Source organism: Ammodytes marinus (genome assembly GCF_949987685.1).
Source record: "Ammodytes marinus genome assembly, chromosome: 13".
NCBI lineage: Eukaryota > Metazoa > Chordata > Actinopteri > Uranoscopiformes > Ammodytidae > Ammodytes > Ammodytes marinus.
Window position 1 is genome coordinate 9,029,132 of NC_137217.1, and position 23,682 is coordinate 9,052,813.

Consider the following 23,682-nt stretch of genomic DNA (forward strand, 5'->3'; position numbering starts at 1 on the left):
CTTTAACAACGCAAATGTTGGCGTTTGCAAGGAAAGCGTGAACGCTCCCTGCTCCTCTGAGCGGCAGACAGGCGTTTCAGCCAGAAACTTCCTGCCGTCAGACTGACGTAAGTGTGAATAAAACACCACAGCGCAGCACAGGAGCGAAGCAGAGCCGCTCGAAAAAATATGAGCTATGCACGGGAACATTTTGACTGACAAGTTGATCCTGGAGTTGAAAGCTTGTTTACCATCTACTGTGCACGGTCTTTGGCAGCGCTGAGACATTTATGCTCAATAAAATAAGTTACAGTAAGTCAGTGGTATCACAGCGGAATAAAGGATGGCCCGATGACTTTGATGGATTTACTGTGCCACACAGAGTTCTGCTTGAGAGAAGGCTGCCTTTATATTTTGAAACGTGTAGTATATTTTGGGAGGAATAAAATTCATGATACGGATTATGACTACCATATGCAGCGTTTCTTCCAACAATAATCCATCCCTTTGAGTGACCCCGTCTATGTTCTGCCTCCCTGCTGTAACAATATGCCGTTACAGAAACATGGTCACAGTACGCCTAGTGTATGTCCAAGTTAAAGGGGGCGAGTGGTGTAAAAATGAAGAACACCTGAGGTGTATTAAGTTTGCAACAGCCTGAACTGTGACCCTCCTGTATTGAGCAGCTGGTGTGAAACAAGGGTTAACAACATCTACACCCCTACTTCGCCTCGCCTGCACCCCCTAAAAAAGACTAGAGAGACATGAGGCGAAGAAAGGGGAACTAAGAGGGGGGGTACATTGAGCCCAAGGATATCACCAGTTAAAAGCAAACAATAGCTGCATGTTCGACGCTACAACGTAATCAGTGAAAACGTAATGAGGCCATTTCAAGTGTTTTATCCCAGGGAGAAAAAACGACCCGTGGTGAACGCTTCTGAGGAGACTTTCTCTGACATGTGATATCGATTTGCTCTTGTCTGTCAGTAAAGTGAGTTATTGTTTAACTTCCTCCCCAACACCCAAAGCCGTCTCTCGGCGGGACGAGGAATGTTTGGATGTTGAAGGATGAGAGCTCTACTGTTGGTAATAATCCTCCTCGCTGTGTTGGGCTGCACAAACACATCAGATTTATACACACCGCACACCGATGACAGCTCAAAGCTACACTCCGAATGTAAACAAAAGATGGAGCTGCTCAAAAATTCTAACAATTTTAATTGTATATTTTTAAATGTCTGAAGCAATTATAGCAGTGTCGGACCACTGGGAGGTGGTCGAAAACTACAGGGTCCACATATCCCTATTATTGTGTTTATGTACTGTACAAAGCCAGATGGCATCTGATCTCTAGCATGAACAGATATGTTAACATTAAACATGGTAATGGTTAACATAAGGGCAGTGTCACGCTGAGCCAGTCAGTAACACATAGAGGATATTCTTTCTTTCTATCTTTCTTTCTTTTATTTTGTAATTATTTTTTTATTATACTGGGACACTTCCCAGAATTTCAGCAAACATTGAAATGAAAATGTCAGAAATAGAAAAAATCAGCAATTTTGGAAAAGTGTAATGAATGTCTAAAGAGTGTTGGCGATTCCTTAGTCACATACATAAATGTACACGAAATGTGCACTTTGCACACTTTTGGATTCCTTAACCATCTGCTACTGTAGGTGGTGTCTGAGATTCCATGTAGACAAACAACCAATTTGATTGGGCACCTCCGCTGGACTTTTCATTGTCATTTTAGAAAAACACAGTGATACTATTCATGAATCGAGATACATCAGCCACAGATCCATCATGTGGCTTTTGTTAAAATGTGATCAGCAGCATGTGAGAGATTAAATGTGATGGACAAATGAACAAGCTAACAAACAGAGACAGTTCAGCCAACACCCGACTTCAATGTTCAAGAGAGGCAAAAAGACAAAGTGAAGCCTGGGGTTGTTGTTTATGTCATGCTCGACAAGATCCTTCCTTTAGGAGTCTAGGCATGTTCATGTTAAGCGCTGCAATTTAGGATGCGTCCTTTAGGCACTATGGACTTACGGTAGCTTGATAATTGTTTAAATGTGTATTTTCTCCAGAGAGCCCTTTGCCTTCTGGTGGGTGTGTGTTTATATGTGTGTGTTTCTGGTACTATAAGGAGGTTAATAAAATAACATTTCCTTACTCCAGGGAACATCCCCTGTCTGAGGAAGTGTTAATAAGTGCACTTAAAACCTGTAGAGCTTTTCCCAAGTGATACCAGGCAATCGCTCAGCTTTGGGCAGCTCCTGCACAACAGCGTAACCATTCGCGGTTCCCCTTTTTTGTCTGACGTGGAAGAACATTCGACGGACCCGAAAATGTGTCCGAAATCATTTTGAAGACGATGACAGCTGATTCTCCTTATGCGTCTATAAGCGTGTAAAGATCCTGACACAGAGCAGTGCTAGGTCTAACAGCTGACATGAGGACTTGTATACAGTAGTGGGCAGTTGCTGTGAACACACGTGTCCTGCCTTCAGACCTGTTTGTCTCGCCTCTCCACGGTGCCAGATGCTGCACTGATGTGTTCTTCCATATGGAAGCACTCGGCTAAGCAAACAGCGAGGAGGCTGGATCACCACAGTGGGAAGGGAACCGTCCCTCTGAGTAATAATAATGAAAAGTAGGCTAACCATACGTCAACTAGCCCACATCGACAACAGTCTCCATCGCTCAAAGCCCCTCCGTCCCTCCCTCCTCAGCCGGCCGAATTCTCTGGGCTCCTTACCTGCTGTAATCCATAACAGGTTCACAACAAGTGCACTTAGCTATTAGCTGAGTATTAGTTTGCTGTTTTCTTTGGAAGGCTTGTGAAAGAACTTGTGAATTATTTATGCCATTTTGTACCAATATTGAAATATGATTATCTGTAATGTTTTTTCCTGAAAACAATTGAACTGAAAGTAAAAGATGAACTTATTCAATGAATTTATTGAAACAAATTGCATATTTATATCATTGCAGATATATACTATACTGTAGATGCATGTATGGATTTCACAATTTTGCAATTAGTAATGTATTATTAATGTGTTATTTATCTGTTGTGTGGTGTTCCTCAAGGTGCTGTCCTTGGCCCAGTGTTATTTGCATTATACCTGCTACCACTTGGGCGAATAATAAACCATTTCAAAGACATATCTTTTCATTTATATACGGACAACATTTAATTATACATTTCCTTTCACCCCAACAATGTCTCCAAACTGGTTGATCCATTGCAATGCTAAAAACACAATAAAGGTTTGGATGGCAATATTTACACCTAAATACAACAAAAATACTAGGTTCTCAATTCTGCACCTGATGTCGGAGCCCCAATGGTGACAGGTAGTCTTGGCCAGTTATCGGCATATGTTTATGCAACCCTCCACAATCTGGGTGTCTCCATGGGCCTTGGGTCTTGACTTCCATGTAAATGGCTTTGTTCGCTCTGGTTTTTATCAGCTAAGAGACATTGCAAAACCCAGGCCCATTGTATCCAAAACAGAGATGGAGAACATTATACACACATTCAGATCTTCCAGTATGGATTAATGGAAATCTCTGTTCACCTGTCTCAGCAAAACATCCATAAACTTTTGACAGTTAGTCCAAAGCGCTGCTTCCAAGTTCCTGTCCAAATCCCCCAAAACGTCCATGTTACACGGATTCTTAAGTATTTACACTGGCTCCCCACCAATTTAAGAATCCCATTCAAGATTTAAGTTATCACTTACTAAAACAAATGATTAAACCCACCTTTTTAGACTTGACTTTTGTCCAGACAGGATTTTAAAACGTTTCATAAGCTTAATATTCATAGACTTCCTTTCCCTTCTACTGATGTTAAATACTTTTATCTCCCAGAATCCCTGATTTGTTTTTTCACATGGCAACAGAAATACACGTGTGTGTGCATACATGTACACACTGGCTGTATCACAATGCCTGAAATGTCTGCTTTCAAATAATGATACTTTTTTTTGAAGGTCAATTCCCTATAGCAGCAGCTCTTTGATCAGGGGATTAGCCTCTTTCAGCCCCTGATGTCACATACTTCTATCTGTGTGTGTGTGTGTGTGTGTGTGTGTGTGTGTGTGTGTGTGTGTGTGTGTGTGTGTGTGTGTGTGTCTCTGTCCTAGGGTCCCCCGGGGTGAAAAGTAGACGGCTTCATATCAAGACACACACACTCAGCACTCCTCAGCAATGGTCCCCCCTACCCGCCTATATTAGAAAATATGATTTATAGCCCCTAAATAAAGCCATGACGTGCTTTAATAAGACAGAGGGCTTATAAAGAGGGGCATGCGATTAAGAGCAGATCCCTCATTCCCTTGGGTCAATGAGGAGCATATATTATACAGTATAATCATAATATGTTTTGGAGAGTGGGGGAGACGTAGGGTCCCTTTAGGTAAGACCATGAGTTCTTCTGGGCTGTCAGACTCAGTCCAGCCCGTACTTTAACTTTCCTTTGTGGGAGAAAATATTTTAAAAATAGAGAAGGAGTTCCTTATTTATCTCTGTTGCACAATTAGAGTGGTAGTATTTATTCGTATGTATCTGCTGGTGTAATGAACAAAGACTTAGAATAATGCGCTGGGTCTGGGATTTTAACTGCTCTCTGTACGGCCCCTCCTGACTGAGTTCTTTACAAACTAAAGTTGCTTTACTCTTAAACAATTACAAACGCACCGGGTGATATGGCCCAGGCTGCACTTGCACTAATTGTGGCATTTTAGTCAAAGGGTTGGGTCTCTTGGATCCTCGGTGAGGCTAGAAACACACACACACACACACACACACACACACACACACACACACACACATATCCCTCCATCTGCTCTGTACCTACAGGGAACAGGGCTGAGCTCTGGCTTCAGTCACATAACTGGACCAAAGCTAAGCTAACCTGTGCTGCCTGTGTTCTGTGTGAACAGACAAAAGAAAAAAGGATATGAGTGCATGATCCGACCCAGTCATGCCCAAAACACTGAACAAACTCATAGCTTCAGTACGTGCTGAAAAATTATGAATATGAAGTACCTGCATTGTATTCAATTATTATGTATATGCATTAGGCCACCATCAATCGCTGAGTGGCTTAATTAGCTTTTCTCCATGTCTCTCTGCTACTGTATTGTACAGTTTTTATTCAAGGAACATTATCGGCGGCGCAGAAACATTTCGTAATTTTTTTTCACACATTCCTATTCCTCCCAAAACCTGGCGCCTACATTATTCACAATGCAACTCAGTGAATGTTTAGTCAGACAGAATTTGGGTGTGTAATGCTGGATATGACTGGCGTCAAGTAAGCCTCAAGCAGAGATGAGGAGCGCATTACAGAGCTCTGGTAAGTTGACGTCTACTGTAGTAATGTTTTGGCTAACGTGTGGGCAACCTGATCAAGTAATACTTTCATAACAAATGTTGCATTTTCCTCCCTGGGTCAAAGCGCAAAGGAATCCAGTTTTGGAAAATATGTCCAAAAGGGACTAGCCTATAAAGAAAGAAAGTATGCCATTTGCATTCAGCCTTTAAAGTGTGCAGGTGTTTTCACATAAGGTTATATAACTCACTCACTCGTAATGAGCTAACAGTCTGCAGCATGTCATTCCAACCCAAGGCAGGTAGGATCCGCCACTCTGCATGAAAGAGCACCAATCAGTAGAATTAGCTGTCTTTGGTTGTACTGCAAGGATGCAACTTCAGAGCCTTTAAAATAAGTAAAGATAATGTCCACATGTCCTTGTTCAAATGCTACTCAGTACATCACTAAAGTGGGTTATAGTTAAAGGGAAAACATTAATTATATGAAAATTATTATCAGGAAACTGAAATACGGAACATTTTTATTACACTGCTATTTTATCCTGATTGCTATGTCCCACTACATCAGAGTCCTAGACTGTCCCTGCAGTCAGCTGTGGAGCTGGGGAAGCCATTAGCATTAGTGAAACCTTAACAGAGACGTCCCTGCAGCTCAGAGGGCCGTGGCGGTCCAGGCCTCGCACTTGGAATCGAGTGAGGCGTGCGGCAAGCCGGCAAGGTCTCCTCATCACCACCACCATTCCCTCTCTCACTCACTGCCTCTCTCTCTCATTATCTCTCTCTCTTTCTCTCTCTCTCTCTCTCTCTCTCTATTTCTCTCTCTCTCTATCTTTCTGTGTGGTCCTAAGTGTTGACCATCTGGGAGAGATGGAATAGAAGTACAGGGTCTCAATCCAACTAACTCTGTCAACAATGAAAATTCTCCCTCCCCCTGTCTGTCCGTCAGTGCAAAACACAGAAAAAGAAAGAGAGGAAGGTGAGAGAGACACAGACAGACGATGAGCGAAGACAGGCTCTCTCTCTCTCTCTCTCTCTTTCTAGCTGACTAGTGTCTGCTTACTGCTAACCTCCCCAGGTCCTGCATTGCCTCATCCTATATGAGCTCAAAATGGGCTGGGACCCATGTGTCAGGGGTCGCACTGTGGGGACTAGGCTTGGCCTGAGAGCCTGGGAAACGTGTAGATATTTGGACATATACATTGTAGCTGCCAAGAGCCAACGCTGCATGCGTGCATTCTTGCGCCTAAACACAGAAATAGGAATACGCTGCATATAAACGCATGACTGAGTAGGTGTGTGGAAAACTGTGAAAAAGGAAGGAGGGACCTGCTGTAGGTAAACAGGTTGGAAGCATCGTGGCAATGCAGAGAAAGTAAAATCCCTTTGCAGGATCCCATCCCCCTGTTGTCCTTCCACCACACACACCTCACAAATCACAGCAGCTTCTCACCAAAGTGCACATTCCTCAAGATTCAACTTCATGAGAAACATATGGCCGACGTGAATCCCATTATTCCTGATTAAGTGAGTATTGGGGAAAAGCATCCATAATAAACATTTTGTGTATTAGACATGAATTCATTAGATTGCCACAGTGCACAACACCATTAAAATAAAGCCCGCCTCAGGTAATTTACTTGGGTGGGCTTTTCCTGGCATGGCATCAACACAATCTTCACAAAGATAAATGCAAAACTATCTCTGATGAGGTATTCTTTTTTCGGCCAGTAAGTTACAGCATCAGTCTGGGTAGACAAAGAGCCTTTATGCAAAAATACAGATGAAACAAATCTAAAATCTGAGGAGAAATAGCTACAGGCTCTCAACCGAACCGCAGACAACAGGATGAGTAACAAACAAATAGGTCCAGGCCTGGTAGGTTGACTCTAATCTACAACAAGGCGAAGTGCAAGTCACTACCATGTGAAGCACTCATATTGTGATGTATAACATCATTAAAAAGAATACCTAACATGCGTACATGCCCAGTGTAGCAAGGGGGTTAGCCTGTGCATTAAGGCACCATTGAGCTATTCTCAAGAAATCCAACATCCAGCAATGGTCAATAGTATAAACCAGCACAAAAACGTATACACATACTCAGTCCAGCATGAATGATGGTTAATAAGGGCATCCACATTTCACAAAGCCAGAATTTAAAAAACTCAGACGTTTCCACCTCTGAACGGCAGTAAACATTACAAAACATATACAGTAGTTTGAAAACTGGGGAATAGATAGTAAGTGTGCAAAGATTGGCTTTGCTACTAGCCGTCTCGAGGAAGCATATTTTGTTCTGCCTGCAAACATTTTGGCAATCATCAGGAGTCACCGTTTGGCAGTGTAGGGTATTGTAAGCACGCAACGGAACGATTATCAGAAGAAGGCTCTGACCACCACAGTAAAGCTATGATCACTCATATCACCCCAACCTTTGGCACAGTGGAATCTGGGATAAACACAACAGTTCAGTGAAAGCACAACTTATTGGACCTAGTTTATTCAGAAGGTAGTTTCTGCCATTTAATATTTGACAGAGCATGGACTTCACTTGACTACACATTTTGAGAAGAAGTTTGGAGTTTATAATCCAGTCCGACCCGTTCCTAAAAGTCTGTATCAAAAAAGTATGGAAATGCCGGCAGGGGGAATAAGTGTAAAGGATGTATTGAGCAAATGGGAGAGTGGGTCCTTACCATCTGCAGTTTGCGGTGGAAAAAATAATTCTCGATCAAGGTGGACTCACATTGACCAGCTTACCTTCATCCTGCATGATCTTGAGGAGACCATCTACATCTGCCTACCTCTGTACTTCCATTCCAAGTTCATGCAAGAGATGGGCATTGACAACAGTTGTGGCTTGTGAAGTGATAACACAAGCAACACATCAGACGCATATGAAGGTTTGAAGTTCCAGATCAACTAGATTAACTCCCACTGTTGGAGTTGGTACCCTGCACTGAACTCGGTGGAGTTTGATAGTGTATATTGCTGTAAAAGAAACAGAACATTTTTTTTACTTTAGTTCAAACACTCTTCAAATTCTCCTACAATTCACACATCACGATTATTATTATCTCTGCATGATTGATGGTCAGCACACACAGATACGACCAAAGCCCTAAATCTGGATTATGCGGCTAACCAGCAGTCACTACAAAACATTGCTCATGAGCACCAGACCCTTAATTCAGGGGGAAGAGAGCTTGAAATGACATTTATCTGCAATTCTGTTAGTGGGATGACAATCTTTGGCTGTTTAATAGAGTGAGAGATGAACTACAGACAGTTAAACTGGATCTCTGCTGGACCTGTGTAATGCTCTGGGTCTGCTGCATGTGTTAAAAGATCAAATCGTTCTGTACTGGTATTGCATACTATTCACTACAATATGATATGTTTGCTTGTGGCTAGTTTAGAAATGACTTGCTAAACAGATCAATGTGTTGTACCTGATGGTGTTTCGATTGTACAGAGACATCACATATTCATCTAAAACAGGTCAGGAATGTCAAGTTGATTCTTGGAAATCTTGGAAAGTTTTTGACAATTGTTCTGAAGTTACTTAAATGACTTTACTTTAACATTAATTTCATTGTGCAATACATTTAAAAAAGAAAAACCTGAACGTCTTACTGTATTTTTAATTATCTGGGGATGATCAATTGATTTTGATGATACTGATTTTAGTCATTTAAAATAGTGATATTGTTTATCTTATTTTTCCTTCTACGTTTGCTGAGAGTCAGATTTCAATATGCGCCTGTGAGAAGATTGATTGTGAGTGAGATGAGATGTAGTTTTTGGATGATCAAACTTTGACTATGATTTGAATCCAGAATAATACTCTGTAAGGCATTACCCAGCACATTACATATCATTTAACTCCACAGTGAAGACTCCTTGTAGTGTTTACAAGTGAGTTAAAAGGTGTGTAATTACCGTACGCTCCGACTTGTCCGATATGAATCACAGAGATGAAATAGTGTTGGGGTACAGCCTAGCAGTTTGGCCTGCGGGGATGTGGCTGAAGGCTTGCAGAGTCATTACGTGAAGAGGAGAGTGGCGTGTAAGTGATGGCATGCCATTTGGTCATTGAACGCACTCTACCCACCAATTCACACCATCCCACAATCAGCTGAGAACACAGATGAAAGGGGAGAGACAGTGACAACACGGCAGAGTGAGAGAGAAAAAAATGTATAGAAAGAAAACACAGGAAGGAAAAAAGAAACTGCCGCAGCAAACAATGGCGGAGGATAATTAGAGGGCAGGATCTTGCCATGCCATGCGATCACTCAATTCCTGTGATATCCCTGAGACGCTCCAGCAAGCCTGCTCTATAATCTGAAGCTAGGCCGGGAGTAGGAGACAGACGGACGCAGTGACAGAGTTCACAATTGCATCATGACTACAAGAGGAGAGCAGGGGGTGTTTTTCCTTGTATTTTGACGCTCATGCTACATCCTGCAATTTCATATTCCCTTAAAATAAAATATAAAATCCGTATTGCATCTTCAAAAGAGGACCAAAGTTGAATTATTCCTACGTATAACAGAATAATACAAACCAAAAAAACAACGTGTTGGGTGTGTGAGTCATACTGCCCAGAGGGAGTATGTGAGTATGAAACTTTATTAAGCGCCCCGTAAAACCGGGGGCATTTAAGTTACACCTTTGATTATTAATTACCCAAATAGAAGCCATCTATTACTGAAACCACGTCATCCCACTGTTGGCGGAGCAGCCAGCCTGTGATTCAGAACAGTGAAGCACAGGAAACTACTCTGGCAAATTACACAGAGGGCAGGAAGAGTGTGAAGGATGTATAGAGGAAAACATTAAACTGCCTGCAGTCATGCAGACCGGGTGAAGTGGGAGCATGGGATCATTAATGTCCGAAAATGTAGTTTATCCCACAATATTATTCATATCAAAGTGGACAACATCCGTCACAAACACTCATTTGAACTTGCAATACTATCTATACTCCTACTACCGCCAAAATGCTACTACCTCAGTAGCTCATGTTAGGTAGTGGTGTTAACAGGTGGGATTTTGAATATTGTTTGTTTCTTGTATTATTGCAGGGCCTTGAGTGGGTTTAAAAGGAAAAAGGAACAGTCACTCTTACTGTCCACAAGCATTAAAACATAGACTAAAAAGTGTACCAATAAAACTTGGGATCCTATAAAAATCAATGCTGAGGAAGGTAAGGAGAAGGGTTATTAGCTGGAAGAGGGGTGCATCGCAATTACACCCCTCTGTTGCTCCATGACGCCTCCCCTCATCTTAACCGCAGCGCTTTTTCTCCTTGCAACTATTTTCCACTTCCAACTCCCCTTAGCTTGACTTTTGGCTACAGCAACGGAGCTCATCTGGAGAGCACACACCTGCCATTATTCGGCCAACACAAATGCCCCAACCAACCTAAAGCCTGTCTGGCCACGCAGCCATTGTCCTTTTCCTGGCTCTCTCTTGTGCTCATTCTTCATTCTCTCTGGTTCACGATGTCTCTTTGCTTTATAAAAGGGAGTCCACAGGTGTCCGCAATTGCATTCATTACTTGGGCGAAAGTATTACAAAATGTAAAACACAAACACCAACTGTTTCAAAATAAAAGCATGCAATAAAACTCAGTCCAAAATTAAAACACACAATAAAACTATATAAAATAACTAAAACATAAAACCAACAATATAAATACATACATAAAAATGTCCGCCCTGTGACACAAGCAGCCACATGGACTTACAAGACACCACAAACTAAATTAATTCCAGTTAATTTCACTATCAGTTACAACGACATTGTAACTCACTAAACTATTGGTTAGACATGGAAAAACAGTGTCAAGTGCAAAATGTTAATATGACAAGAGAGATTCTAAAAAACTTTAGCCAAACTATCTAAACCATTTTATTTGGGAGGGAAACACCCAAAATGGCATTGTATATGTTTTTTACAAAGGGAATGTCAGCAAAATATTTCATACATTACTTAAAACCTGGTGTGTTTTTGTACCTAAGAATTTTTGGGGGAAACAATTTAATTTCAATAATGTTTACTTCTCTCTATACGTTTTATTTATTAAGAATTGAATTAAATAAAGATACAATTTGAAATAAAACATCTCTGATAACATTGATGGCGTCTTACAGAAATCTGCTGTTCTCAACCAAACTTTTCGAGCTCAGTCAATTAATTAGCACTTTCCCTGAGTAGCTGCATCCGCTCCTTCCGCCTGGAGATTTATGCCCGGGACAACGAAAGACAGCGAGGGGGGAAAGCACTCTCTGATTTCAGACTCGCTTTTTTCTTTCTTTCTTCCTTTCCTCTTCCTCCTCTCAGACCCAATCCCACCTCCTCTGCCCTCCCATAACAGCGCTGATCTATGAAAACATACAAACATGACACTGAGCCCATGATAAACACCAGGTCTGTATTTGGGGAGGAGAGGAAATCAACTCCAGTTCAGGATGTGACCACTACCTCTGCCCAGATCAATCATACTCCAGCAGACCTGCATGTGGGGGGCAACCATATCACTGCAGGGGGAGCTAGGGGGTGGGGGGGGGGCACACACACATGCACACAAACAGACACACACACACACACAAACAGACACACACACACACACACACACACACACATATCCTACTTCTATCTTTGTGAGACATATTGCATTGCATGGCACCTTGCCTAACCCCAACCCTCACACAAACTTAACCAAAACCTACTTCTAACCTGAACCTTAAAACTAAGTCTTAACCCTCAAATGGCCCTTTAAAGAAGTGATGGCCAGCCAAAATGTCCTTAGTTTCCAGAATGTCCTCACTCCGGTGATTAAAAGCTTACAATGGTCCTCACAAAGATGCCTGTACAAGTACACACACACACACACACACACACACACACATCACAAACAAAAGCTTAGGTATTCTCGGTGCAGTGCAATGCATACATGGGCACAGCACACAAAAAGTTAACAAGTTTCCCAAGCAGGCAGGTAAAGAATAAACCCTGCTGCAACTGGATTCCAGGGCCACGGTGCTGGGTTTACACTTTCAACTCCCCCTTTCCTTATCTCCCAGATTAGCTTGATAAGAGAATTATGAAGCCAGACGGACATCTAAAGCTTCCTGGGGGGTCAACAGTGTGATGAGAGACAGCCCGGGAGGGGAGACCGCCGCCTCTGAAACGCTTAACCCTCCCACAACATACATGTGTGCACACATGTGCACTCATATGCACACTGACCCCCTACCCCGGGGCTCCACTTATTCATTGCTCCATCATCCCTTCTCCCCTTTATCAGAAAGAGAAGGAGCGGGAAACAAAGGAGGAGGGAAGTAAAGGAAGGGGGTGAGTACAGATAGCCTTGCTCCTGTGACTTCCTTCCTGTGCATTCCAGGTTTTGTGACCCTCTTTCAAGGACAAAGAGCTGAAAAATTCACTTCCCTCGCTCTTCTCAAAATTCTGGGGGGGAAAAACGAAAGTTTTCCTCCAAGTTGTAGGATGTAAAGAACGATAAATTATGGGGGTCAGGAAGTTACCTGGTCACAGGAGTGACTCAGCACTGTGCAGGTACAAACATCTGGGTATGGAATGTCCATGAAATGTTTGCAACAGTGGGGGTAAAATATATTTGTTATACTGCAGTTTTCTTTCTTCGAGAACTCACACAAAGTGTGCTGAAAATGTCATTATAAAGATAGGTTAAAATGCCTAAATTCAACCTTAGCATTATGTTAGATGGGATTTTCAGTTTGGGTATACATAACAGTGTGAAGTATTTGGAAAGTAGCTATGGGTTTCAAGTTACAAACCAAAAACATACATAAAACAACACTAAATGAGTGCATCTTTGGTATTAATGAATTACCTTTGTACATCCAAAATACACTTTAAAACAGTTATTCCAACGCTTTTGGCCTTTTGACTCTTTAAAATGAGGCACTGTCTACCCGCAACCCATATCATATGTTGCTTAAAGTCAGTGAGTTGTGAGTAGTTCCAGTGAAAAGATGTTTTTTCACTCAGACATTTTCATTTGAATAAATGTTACAGGCCTGAAAAAGTAAAAATATCTAGTTTTTACAAGAAACATGCAACATTTAAATAAATGTCAGAAAAAATTACTTTTATAAAAACTATTATGTTTTCCCCTCCAGTAAATTCTCCCGACAAACCTTGGGTTTCTCAGATGTTCCCTTGGAAGGAACCAAAGCTTTAGATTCTCTGGCTCTACAGCCAAGGGCTGCATGGTACTTACACAGTCCTTGACTAGGTATTGGGTGTCCCTGGAGAGAATGTGCTGCCTGAAAATAAGTTAAGCGTTTTTTCTTTCTGCCATATAGCAGTAAAAACTGTGTTGGAGAACGTCTCCTGCAGTGTTTACTGTTGGCATAAGGGACTTCATGCCCTCACGCATCACACATCCTCCCTTGGGCCAACACCTACATGATGCCAGAAGCTAAGAGTTTTAAAGAGGCTCTAAAGGAACAACAAGCAGTTCCCCACCCACTGCCCAACCCTCTCTATGTTTCCCCTGCATCTCAAAAACCGGCAAGTCTCGGCGTCCATCCATCCCATGATTCATCCTCCAGCTCTGTCATCTGTGACTGGTGACGCACCCAGCTGCCCGGGGCATAATCAAACCTATTACAGAGAGCCGCTGCACAACACCTTTGCCATCTGATCCCTCGTATCATCTTAACCTATCAAAAGGGCAAAAGTCCCCCCCACCCCCGGACCTCTTAACTCCAACCTTCTTAACACTACTTGTGCCCTCACCCTTGGCTCAGACCAGCCAACCTCTCATGCCATGCTAATTTAATCCAAAAACACTTCCTATAGCAGCCTGTTAATGTCAGAGTAGATTTCCTGCATTCTCCATAACCCAGAAAAGAGCACCACCCTGCCACTTTGCCAGGAACCTTCCTCGGTTTAGTGTTTCCCAACAAACGGCAAATATGCTTCAAAACCAATAAACCTACCCCTGATATTTATTAGGCTGTTATTCAAGTATTCCCTCCATACTCGGCCAAATGGAGACGCACATGCATGCATGCATGCAAGCGTATTCTTTCACATACCTACACACACACATGCAGGCGGTCACACAGTTTAGGTCGGCCGCTGACATATTAGTAATTCTAATGAGGAACAGAAGATTAAAGAGTTGAGTTGTCTTGGGTGTTACAGTACACGTCTAGCTTTACTATGAGGACCAGAGGTCAAGAAGAGGAACACGGAGGGAGGAAATTGAGAACATTTCTTGATTAAAGGCCTCTGGAACATCTAACCTTTGACTGCACACAGACTCAGCTCTCTGGCAGCCTGTGCAGCCTGGCCTGGGTGGATTTTTTTGTGTGTTGGGGACCTCCACCAACACCTGGAAAGAAAAAGAGGATAAATAAAGGATATGCAGGGACTCACTTGCCCAGACATCTGTGGACAAACTGGTAAAAACAGCAGCCAGCCTGGCAGCAGCGGTTATTGTTTGGCTCATGTAACTCTTAAGAATGACATCGGCATGTCAAGACTGCTCTTTTTTCTGTATGGAAATAACAGGCAGTACACACATTATGGGGCGGCTGTGGCTAAATAGCTTGGCCGGTCGTCCACTGAATTGCAGGGTTGGTGGTTCGATCCCCCGCCTCCTGCCACATGTCAAAGTGTCCCTGGGCAAGACAAGGAACCCCAAATTGAACCCAATAGTTAGCTTGCACAATGCGTGGTAGCTGCCACAAATGTGTGAGAATGAGAGGCAAAACAATGTAGAGCGCTTTCAGTCTGGGAAGATCAGTGAAAAGGATTTGGTTGCTCTTTTGGATATCGCTAAATGTTTCCCATCAGAATTTTTAACGATTAATATTCATGAGCATTGCACTTTCGTAAAAATATATTGAACAAGTTAAACACTCTGAATCTTAGTCTGAATTCTAACCGTGCTTTTAGCTGACTGCGGTGAGAACAACTTTATGGGATGCATCTCCACCTTTTCCTCTCATTCACTCAAGCCACTGTTTCCGCCACGCCCCCCCTGACCCTCACATCCCCCCCCCCCCAGCCCAGCAGTTTGCTTATCAACCGTCCCTCTGCTCCATCATCAATCTCTCTGGGAAAATCTCCTTGTTTTCTGCCAGCAGTTGTTTCCTCCACTGCCAACGTGTTTGCTAAGACCCTGAAAAAGCTGCTCCCCCCAGCCCCCCCTCTTTCCTGCCGGGTTGGTCGGAGGCTAATAAAACTGTCTTGGTCAGTCATAAGACACCCTGAGAGAGAGAGAGAGAGAGAGAGAGAGAGAGAGAGAGAGAGAGAGAGAGAGAGAGAGAGAGAGAGAGAGAGAGAGAGAGAGAGAGGGTGGGGTTGAGGTTGAGGTTGAGGTTGAGGTTGGGCAGTAGGGTCACTGCTCTGTATACGGGCTCAGTGGTGGACCTTACTGGCTCACTCGAAAGGGAGGGGTCGGTCTCACTTTTTTTTGGACCTCGAAAAAAACCTGGAGGATGATAAATGGCATTTAAAGGAGACAGTAAAACACAACTATTGCATAAAGTCATCAGTTAAAGTTAATTACAAAATATATGGGGGTTTGATTGAATGGGTCCCCGGGGAGTGATCAGCCAGAGGAGCTGCAGGCAAGCCGTAGACAGTCGTTCCGATGAGCGGCAGTGACTCACACACATTCCTTTAAACCGGGGACCTGGTCTGTGTAAAAGGACTTCAGTGAGCGCGCGATGATTCATCCCGCGCTGCCATGAAAGCAAAAGCCATGAGCGGCTGTTGGTCGCAACCATTGATGAGGACCCAGAAAAAACATCCAGGCAATCCATATTAAAGTCATCTTATTTTATTTTTTAAAGCTGTATTAGGCAAGTTTTTTTTTTCTATGTGAATGTCAGTAGAAATTGCGTGCACTTGTTTGTAGGGATCAGTGGGGACATGATTGTACCTGTTTCATCAACCCCCTTACCCAATCAAGAGGAAACTGAGGTCCAATTACATTACACTTTACAGATGTAGTACAAGTTATTGGGGGTTTGAAAATCTCAGCATGCAGTTTGCGCTCGCTGCCTTCCACTCCTCTTTATTATGCCGTTTCAAAGTGGCAGGCTCTTTCTTGCCTATCCTGACGTGTTTCGGGCGTCTTTTTTTCTGAACGCATAAAAGACATATACACTGCCCCAATTGGTCATTTATTTTAGTTACCATCATACATATACATGCTGACTTATTTCATTTCCAAAGTGATGTGTTCCTGTATGTGTCATATGGGAAGCCATTGACGGCAACCTGCTTTTTTAATGCACTTTTACATAGCTGAGAGGAGTTGATATAATATGTTTGCATTTAATGATGAGTTCAGAGCAAACTCAATTGATTGTTTCTAGTACAGGTTGTCACTCCCCTATCCGGAGGCCAGACAAAACCATTCTACATTCAATAACAAAAACTTTGTATGGCTTTTCCATCCTGCTGAATCTCCAGTGTTTAAGTTCATATATAGTAAAGTGGGACACCTGTGTATGAGATAAGTTCACGTTGCTTTAAAGTTTAATTAAATCTAAAATAATGTAATAACATTTTTTTATTTGATACATTTTTGTAAGATTTTGAAGGTGTGTGTGTGTGTGTGTGTGTGTGTGTGTGTGTGTGTGTGTGTGTGTGTGTGTGTGTGTGTGTGTGTGTGTGTGTTTTCGTGTGTGTGTGTGTCTGTGTTTTGAGGGATCTGTTACGTTTCAGACAGAGGCCTTTGTTACTGCTTCTGAGTGTTGGGGTGCAGCCGCGCATGCAATCAGTCTGTGTTTCTTTATACTTTTCAATAAGTCAGTTTTTTGGCCTCCTATACCTCAGCGCCCACTCAACAACACAGTCACACGTTCCCAAAACACACACACACACACACACAAGACACGCACACACACAGGCATGGATACAAAGAAACACACACACACAAAAAAAACGTTTGTACTTCTTTCCAAGCCAAATGATTTAAGCCAGTTCTTCATTCAACCAGCAGACGCCATGTGTTTCTCACGTTGGACTGACGTTCCCTTTTCACGAGATCTCTGTGTTTTATTTCAAACTGAAGTAGACAGAAAGTCTAAATCTCTGTGTTACATGGTGTAGAGTACATATCATATTGAGGGGAAATGCTTGAAAATAGAAGAATGAATGACGGGGGGGCAGCAGAGCTATAGTGTTGGTGCTGGTGCTGTATAAATCTTCATGGGGTTTTGCAGGGAAGGAAACTCTTATGCTGAGGAACAAGAAGCACATGTAGCGAGCAAGCTACCAGGAAATTGGTATAGTCTTGTATGATTTTATAGGGATCTTGGGCATGCCCTTCACATTAATTAGGATGTGGAGTGCGGAGGTATTTTTTACAGGAAACTAAGTATGGAACCCCTGCTGTCTGCCTCGGGGCTCCAGCTCCTGAGTCAAAAAGAAGGAAAAAAAAGCTAGAGAACTCAGTAACCAAAGTGAAGCAGCATAATGCAGGTCATATGCACACAAACATGCTGACGCACAGCAACAGGCACGAACACACACATACAGAGAGAAACACACTGTACACACGCATGGGGGGTGAACATTTGTTGCAGACAAATGAATGGGAAAAATGCACTTTTCGGGGGTTTTAAGTGACCAATGCATATGTACTTTGATGACTACTGATACTTTTTTTTAAATGGGAGATGATGTTGTGAAAGGTTTGTTAATGGCAATCTTTACAACTTTTCTGCGGCAAAAAAAAAATACATGAGTTAGGGTTGACTCAATACGTACGCTTGTTTAACTAACATTGTGGGGACTATGTTTATACACTCACAATGGAGGACTCATCTCCTATTTAGGGACAAAAATGGGTTCCCTCCAAGTTTAAGTTGCTTTTGTGAAGCTGAAACACTTACATTCTTACCTCAGATCTGCATTCCCGCTCAAGTCCCTTTCTCCTCTTTTAGCCCAGCGTGTGTGTAAGTGTGTGTGTGCAAACTCCTCTCCTCTCTGCCCACCCAGGCAGTTCTTCAAGAGTACACAGTGGTAACTTCATCCTCTGTCTACTTAAATATGGCACTGCTAAACTAAACGGAGAACACGGGGGAACTTCTTTTTTATGTCATTTAGTCCTTAAAGTTACAAATGTTAAGTTATTCATGAACTCAGACCGAATGTTTGAGACTATTTAGGGTGCAGTACAGTATGTTTCTGCATTAATCATTCAGTGTATCTACATTCTTAAATAAACTATCTGTGAAGTAGATGGCATTAGTAGTGTACACCACTTTCATGCTGCATTCAATCGTTCTCCCTACATACAAAGGATTCAGACAAAACAACAACAGGAAAGGGAAGCTTTACTTTTAGGACTGCATATCATTGATATCAGCCTCACTGATATCTGTTTCAATACTGTTTGTTTTTCTACATATGAATCAGAGCTGTGTTAAGTTACTGCCAATGCTAACTCAACATTTCCTAGTCTTCCTGATTCATATTAAAGGCATTCAACTGTTAGAACAAGGTTTTTTTTTATTTATTGTGGAGCCGTCACAGGAAATATAGTATTTGTCACTGAATTTAGTTCTGATTCAACACAAACTGAATTTTAGTTTGTGTTGTTTTGAAAAATGTAACTTCTAAGCAAGTTCAGCAAGTTCTCTGTGCCTTTTTATGTGGGACCCAAAAATACTCAAACCATGTGCAGCAGGAAATCAGATTGCTATTGAAAACATGATTGGCCAACTTCTCTATTAAAACAACATGAGTGTGTTTGGCTGCACTGTAAATGGTTTCATATATTTTTATAATAAAATAGAAAAAAAAATTGTAATTAGATGTAGATGTGGTATTTCAACAGTAAAATACTGGATGATTATTTATTATAAGGCCATTCAAACACAGCAAGAAAAAACTATTTTTGGTCGAAATGGTCTCAACCAGTATACACTTGTAACCTTTGCAAAAAGGTGTTGCTATATTTGAAGGGGTCGAAAAACAAAAACATTGAGAATCTCTACGGTGTATGGATGCGTTGACGGTGTGGTATGTTCTCCTATGACATGAAAGCAAAAAGGAAATCCCTCTTTCCCTCCCACAAATACTGGCTATTGCTCTCATTTACACTCCAACACAGACCAAGGGTGCTGTTGCAGTGGAGGAAGAACCATCAGAGTGTGTAGCACAGTGTCAGGACAAGCTGTGTCTAAACGTCTCGATGTCTGTTTACACAATCTAATGCACAAGTTCAAAGGTGAAGGGGAAAAGGCCTTTTAATGTTTCCGGGTTTATTTATTCAGCCTAGTGTCTGGCTAAGAACTAACTCCCACCCACCGCACCTCTCTCTCAACTCCCCCCCACAACCCAACACCCCACAACCCCACCCTCACTTCAGGCGCTCCTTCAAGGGTTCCCACCTCAAATGACATCACAAAATCTGCGATATGATTGGTGAAGAGCACAATGTGGTCTGTGTGAGAGGGAGAGAAGAAAAAAAAACGAAAGAAGGGAGCTGTAACTTCTATCCACATGTTTTCCGAGGCACGTTAAGTACACACAGTAGTATTTAACGGCAATAAATCAGCACACAGCCGACCACAACAGTCCCGCTCATTTCTGGGGTGGGGAGGGGTGCGGGGGGAGGGGGCGCTCTGTTATCGATTTTGAATGGCTCATATATTCTTTACAAGCGATTTTGAGGTTTAGTGATAACTTGTTTCATTTTGAGTAGGGAAGTAAAATCTGAATTATGTGTGGAAAATTGTTCATCTGTATTGCATGTGTAAAAACAATCTGTGTTGCGCTCATTCTGAGCAGATGTTGAATATAGTATTTAAAATGCACACACACCAACATACACACACTATAAAAATTACTTTAGGTAGGCAGACACAGTGTGCCAAACTTTAACTAATGTTCCTATAAGCAGTCAATCATAAACAGTTGAGCCATTTTATTTGGCCAACTCACTGTTAATGGAAAGTGTTGGCACTCGAGCCATAGGCTCGTAAAATTGACATGTCTGTAAATGAATGCATTTATTGACATAGATTAATAGATGCAATGCCTTTCCCCGCTATTTCATTCTGCACCTTTCTCTACACTCTCAAAACGTTTTTTTGGACAAGGCTCCTAGTTTAAGGGAAGTGATTTGTTCCCCCTTTTTCTTTTTTTTATCTACATGAGGCAAGTTTCAAAATCTTTTAGTAGAATGTTGCGGCCAGACTAAACAGAAAACAGGAAAGTTTACTGTGCACGGATGCACTCAAGTTCAGTTTGAGTCCAGGAGCTCCAGCCAAAGAGTCATGGCTGCCTGTATATTATGACTATCAGGGGGCTCTCTTCATCAGACAAGGACAAACCATTACATTATGCAGAGGAGAGAATAGATTTTAAGGGGGACAGTTTGAAACTCTGCTGGAGCTTTTCCGCGTGGAGTCTGTGTACGTGTGGGGGTCCAGCAGGGGGTCCAGTTTGTTTCCCACAGTCCAGACACGTGCAGGTGAACTCCAAGCTCCGATGTTGCAGTAGTTATGATGATGCTCCTTTTGGGCGGTCGACCCAGAATATAGGAAAAAGCAGATGTAGAAAATAGATGCATAGTAAAAATAGAAACATAGAGTGATAGCTATTTCCTCCATGTGCATCTATACATGCAAGTTACCAAATGCAAAAAGCTATCTAAAATCTATTGTATTTATGAACGCTGTTCTTTATTTAATCCATGTCATTGTTGTGCTTGGACTACTGGAAAACCCCACTGTCTCTTTAACAGCTCATTATAACAAATGTAATATTGTTTTATCACCTTGTCCTCTCCTAACTTTATGAGACTCGCTGAGAGATGTGATTTTGAACAGATGACATGTTTCAGAAGACCACTGCAGAACATTATTCTGCATGACGCAATTCTGTTCGGGGTCTCTGTGACCTCAGCTGTAAAACATGGGAAAAAATGTAATGGATCATATTCTCTGGACGTGTAATTGCTTCTAGCAGTACTTTTTGCATGCAGCACTGCCCCTCCAAAATCCCAAATAAGTTTATAAAGATGTACGTTATTGTACTTTTATAACAATGGAATACAAGCAGAAACGATATGTTTAGAGTCAAAAGAAGCTGTGATATTATTTCTCTATTTGGTCATCTTCATCAAATGTGCAGACTCAATTTTTTACAAGACAAAAATTTGAAAAACATCTATGATTAGTTAAAAACAAAGAGAGAAAATATATGAAAGAAATGACAAATTTGAAATAAAAAAGGATAATAAAAAAACAATCTTTACAAATACAGCGGGCCCTGCGAGACCCCAAACAATGAACAAAGAATAAACAAAGGGGTTAGAAAATGTGGTCACACTTAACAATAAGTGTACATTAATACACATTTAGTTAATGCTTAGTTAATACTGTTCACGGTTCATTAATGCTAGGTTAAGCATTAGTTTTGCTTAGTTAAAGAAGCTGTATAAAAATACAACAAATGGACATTTGAATCTGGTTTCTGATCCGCCGTTGATCCCACCCAGCGACAGGAAGCACTGTACATTATGGGTTAAACGTGCCATGAATTATGGGTTAAGTTTTTTACCCCGGAAGAGACTTTCCTTTCATGTCCCAAACTGCCGGGCAGTGAAATAAGGAATGGCTCTCTGGTGGCTTTTGTTGACGGGTTATGGTTCTTCAGTAAATTCCACTAGATGTATTGAAATGATCCATTTATACGACTCCTCCCTTGATTCAAACCGAAGCAAACAGGCTGCAGGCTTGAGAGAGCAGACACAACTCTAGCTTTTTTCCCCTAACCTCATTTTCTCAATTTCACCCAGGCTCGTCCCCTCCTCCCCCCGTGCTAACGAGATGTGCCAGTCACAGGACACCCTGCCGGCAGCGCAGAGCGTTGCCTGTGTGGGACAGGTGAAGAGCAGCTACAGGCTTTTGCCGATCAGCCTGGCTGGAATGAAGGAATGCCCCCCTACTCCTCCTCCTCCTCTTTCTCTTCCCTAATGGCTCATACCAAACTCACCAGGAGATCTGTGACTGCACCATCCTCAGACCATGAGAAGATCTGCCACCAACTTCCCCAGGGGTGGAGGATTATGAGCGCAAATGCATTGCATCTGTTGGCCTTTCTATCTGTGCATGCCAGAGTGCTATTTCTACATGAGGTTCAATGTATAATGGTCCCCAAAGGTTTAAGTTTCATGCAGTGATCTCGGATTTTTTGGAGCTGTTTTGCAAACAGAAAAAGACCAGATACTCATAGATGTTATTCATATTTCATATCACTTGTGGAGGTCTCATTCATAAATATCATTTATACCCTGACGGTATAGGCACTGGTGCAGTGTAAGTGCAGTCATAGACAGGTGAATGGCACTCTGTCATGAAACTGTATCCATCAATGCATGGGCTCGTTAAGAGGTTTTATTAAAAAATGCTGAAAGGATGTTTCACTACTGTTATGGTATTTTTATGATTTTCTTTTTAATTTTATGAGTGAGCACAATTTTTTCCTCCCTTTCCGTTGACTTTCTTTGTCACAGTTTACATTCTCTTTATTGCCTCTTCTCCGGAGTTCAGCTGGGAGTGCTCTGTTTTTCTCCACCAGCATTTTATGACTCTCTCGAACAGTGTTGAGACACAAAACACTTGAGCAGCGCATGAGAAGACAGCGAGACGGGACTAACAAACAGGGACACAAAGGCCTCGGAGGAATGAGGAGGAGAGAGATGGAGACAGACAGGAAGAGAGAGAGAGAGAAGGAGAGAGAGAGAGAGAGACTGTGTGTGCGGCCAATGTATTCCGATGTAATAACCAAGCATATTTGTGCTTATTAAAAGTAATTCCCGAATCTCAGGAAGAGTGGTTTTTCGGAGGACATGTGGCATGTGGTGTTAAATGTACCTGCTCTGCCCAGTTGTGCTACGTCTCAAGTGCTTAGTGGTTCACAGCCGCCCTGCAGCATCTGTTCAATGTCCGTCTGAGGGTAGATATGCATTTTTAGGCCCGAGTTCGACTGTTCAACCTGGTTGTTCAGATTCAGTGCAATAAACCTGCAATCCTAGAAGTCTGAAGAGAAAACATGGGATCTTAATTCGGACTTCCATTTTCGAACCCCCTCCGAAGTAGACAAAGAGGTCATTTTCAAAAAAGCATCTGGATCCGGTGGCAAAGGCAGGCCGAGCAGCAGCAGTGGAGTATACGTTCCAATCCACATTCCCCCCTCTCTCTCCACCTCTCCACCCCTCCACCCAACCCCCCCTTTCCCCTCCAACCACCACCCTCGTCTGTTTATCATAGGATCTCCAACACACAATCAAACATGAAAGGATGAGTGCTC